Below are 4,026 nucleotides of genomic sequence, written 5' to 3' on the forward strand. Positions count from 1 at the left end.
TATCCAAAACTTGTTCGGAACACTTTCGGTGTCCGAATATAGTCGTTCAATATATCAATCTTTATGCATCGACCATTTTGAAATTCCTTGTCACGTCCATGATCTCATCTGGGACTCCGAACAAACTTCGGCCATCAAAAACGCATAACTCATAATACATATCGTCAACGAGCATTATGTGTGCGGACCCTACGGGTTCGAGAATGATGTAGACATGACCGAGACACATCTCCGGTCAATAACCAATAGCGGAGCCTGGATGCTCATATTGGCTCCTACATATTCTACGAAGATCTTTATCGGTCAAACCGCATAACAACATACGTTGTTCCCTTGCCCGAGATTCGATCGTCGGTATCTCAATACCTAGTTCAATCTCGTTACCGGCAAGTCTCTTTACTCGTTCCGTAATACTTCATCTCGCAACTAACTCATTAGTATACCTGGCCAAACCTCGGGCCGGGCCTAGCCAAGCCCGACACAAAAAACTCAGGCCCGGGCCCGGCCCGGCCCGGCCATCGGGCCTGTGTTTCTGGGCCCGAGCCCGGCCCGAGCACGTAAAAGCCCGTCGGGCTTTGGGCCGGCCCGGCCCGACCTTCAGAAAATGGCAAAAACGACGGGCCCAGGCCCGGGCCGGCCCGAGCCCGGCCCGGGGGTAGCGTCGAGCCGGGTCGGGTCGGGCTTTTTCGGGCCGGGTCGGGCTTTTTCGGGCCGGGTCGGGTCGGGCTTTTTCGGGCCGGGCCGGTCGGGCCGGGCTTCCCATGGCCAGGACTACTCATTAGTCACAATGCTTGCAAGGCTTATAGTGATGAGTATTACCGAGAGGGCCCAGAGATACCTCTCCGAAACACGGAGTGACAAATCATAATCTCGATCTATGCCAACCCAACAAACACCTTCGGAGACACCTGTAGAGCATTTTAAAATCATCCATTTACATTGTGACATTTGATAGCACAAGGTGTTCCTCCGGTATTCGGGAGTTGCATAATCTTATAGTGTGAGTAACATGTATAAGTCATGAAGAGAGCAGTAGCAATGAAACTGTAACGATCATAATGCTAAGCTAATGGATGGGTCATGTCCATCACATAAGTCCCCTAATGATGTGATCTCGCACTACTAGAGAAAAGCTTACCAGTAGCGCTTGTTTTTGTGCTACCAGTAGCGCGGGTACCAGCGCTACTGCTACGGTGCTACAGCTATTTTGTAGCAGTAGCGCGTTTCTAGACTAGCGCTACTAGTAAGTTCAACTACTAGTAGCGTGTTTTTAGGCCAGCGCTACTGCTAACATTTATGTTTTTTTAATATTTTGGCGTTGTACATGTTTAAACAGATATATCTTTTATACAATAACAACTCATCATGAACTTGTCTGTTTAAATAGCATATTCATTACCAGTAGTGATCACCACCAAACAATGTTCGTCAATGAGACATCATATATATAACAAGTTGGTCACTAGTCATAATTAATCACAACTCCTCATCCTCCTCATCAACTCTAACACATTATAGCACATAATAACATATTCTACCTAGGACCTACTCCTCTCATAGGACCTACTCTACCCTCTCTTAGGTAAAATATTATAAAACAAGATAGGCATTGACTCTTCATTAAGGAAACTGAACTCTCCATAATGAAGAATGGAGATCATCCTGTCTCCAAGTCTTGGCCTACGCACAATGTTGCTTCCAAGTAGCTCTCTACGATGGTTGAAACATTTTTTCCAATCATTTATTATCATGGCTTCCTCGCTTTTAGAAATCCGGTATGGACAGGAGTGATGTGGATATTGTGGTTGACCTGGCCGTGGTGGCCGTAAGCTCATAACTTCAACGCGACCTCTTGGCAACATCAGATGAGGCACACAATCCATCAGGATTTTCTGTTCAAAAACATAGTAAAAACTTTGTAGCTAGCAATGTTCAAAGATGCATGGATGTCGTAATAGTAGAAAATTTTACCATGATATCTCCATTGATGTTACCGTAGCACACCGCGTGCACTAGTGGCACATATGGACCATAATTTTGAGGAATTCGATATAGCTATTGTAATTCTCAAGATTAGTAAAAAATGTGATAAGACAATCTTTCTCCGTATAAGTTAATTGTGCTTCATCATTGTAGTAGTAGGTTCTGTCTACCATCTTCCGTACATTTTTTGAAGAATGAAAATAAGCTGTCAATGGAAATAAGCTGTCAAATATTTTGAAATAAACAATATAAATTACTTAGTAAATATGTTTAAGAAACTCACACAGCGGTAGAACTGGAAGCGTGTCAACAAGGACCAAAATGGTCATATCATTTTTGTCGATGTCAGGATAACCAAGATCGAAGGTGAGAAGCATACCCTCATGAAAATCATACGCCTTGGAAAGGGCTTCCCAATTCGGGCAACCAAAATTGGATGAGTTCACAGAATTGTATAGTTTTACAGCAAAATCATAACCATGATGTGTCCTTAGTTGAATTATCTTTGTCTCCGTGCTTTCATGATCTTCAAAACCCATCTTCTCCAAGACATAGCGTCTTGCATGGCATGGGATAAGCTAGTCGAATTGTAAAAGACGGAAATTACACGTTGAAGAAGCAGAGAAGTCGTGCAGAAATAAAAAAACAATTGTCATCGTTGCGTACCGTATCAACATCAAAGGTCTCTTGGAGCTTGATGCTGAAGCGCCGACCTTCTACCAGGTGAGGCCTATCGCACATACCGCGCTTATCTTTGCAGTAATCGCACATAGCAAATTCCCTTTCGTCGTTAGACATTTCCTAATAGGTAATTAATAATCCATCATGAATACGTATGTAGTAGTTTGTAGCACAAACCGCGCTCATCTTTTGCATTCAATAAGCAAATAACTAATAGGTAATTAATAATCCATCATCGAATACATATATAGTAGTTTGTAGCAAAGATCATCATATAATATCACTAATGCATCTCGAATAATAGCTCCTCTAGGTTCAGTGGGCCGCGGTGGACACCCAAAGAGAAGGAACCATCACCGGATCATAGCTCCGGTGAGATCCCCAAATAATCTGCCAGGTATTGGAGAACCGGCCGTTCGCCAACGCAACCAAGTAGCGCTGGACGTGAGCGTTCTCCTCCGTGACATGGTGTTGAACCACCTGCGCGGGGGACTGAAGCCTCTCCACCGATGCAGGCCCACATGACCGCCACCAAAGAAGCTCCGGGTCGACGACGGGCTGGCTCCTCACTAAGCTGCGCTCACCAGAAGGTAGCACAACCCAGTACCAGCTCGGCGGAGCCCAGTCCCGGACATGGCCGCTCGGCTCAAGCAGGAGTCCTCCGCCGTGTCGACGACGAGGATGCGGGATAGGCATCATCGACATCGAAAAAAAATGCTTAATTATGAAAACAAAATTAATAAACACTTAGCAAAATTTGACATGACCTTTGCTAAAAACAGGACCAATCGAGCGCCTGAAATTTGCCAGAATGTAAACGAATCGACATTTCTGGCAAAACATAGGCCACTCGGAAAAATATGACATGTCCAAAATGTGACATGTTCAAAATATGACATGTCCACTGCAAATTTGCATATAACAGGAAAAATTGCTTTAACTAAAAAAATAACAACAATTGCTTTAACTAAAAAAATACCTAGAATTCTGTTAACTACACCTAAAACAACTAAAACACCTAAAATTCTGTTAACCACACCTAAAACAACTAAACCACCTAAAATTCTGTTAACTACACCTAAAACAACTAAAACACCTAAAACTCTTTTAAATACACTTAAAACAAATTCAACATTATTCTAAGAACACCTACATTATTCTAAGAACCTACCTTTTTAACTAAAACACCTACAAATTTAACTAAAACGCCTAAAAAATCAACTAAAACACCTACATTATTTAACTAAAATACCTACAAATTCAACTAAAACACCTAAAAATTAACTACTCTCTAATAACTATAACTAGGGAGGGAGGAGGAGGAGGAAGGAGGGAGGAGTATACCTCTCGGTGGAGGAGGGC

This window comes from Triticum dicoccoides, chromosome 4B (assembly GCF_002162155.2).
Source record: "Triticum dicoccoides isolate Atlit2015 ecotype Zavitan chromosome 4B, WEW_v2.0, whole genome shotgun sequence".
Classification (NCBI taxonomy): domain Eukaryota; kingdom Viridiplantae; phylum Streptophyta; class Magnoliopsida; order Poales; family Poaceae; genus Triticum; species Triticum dicoccoides.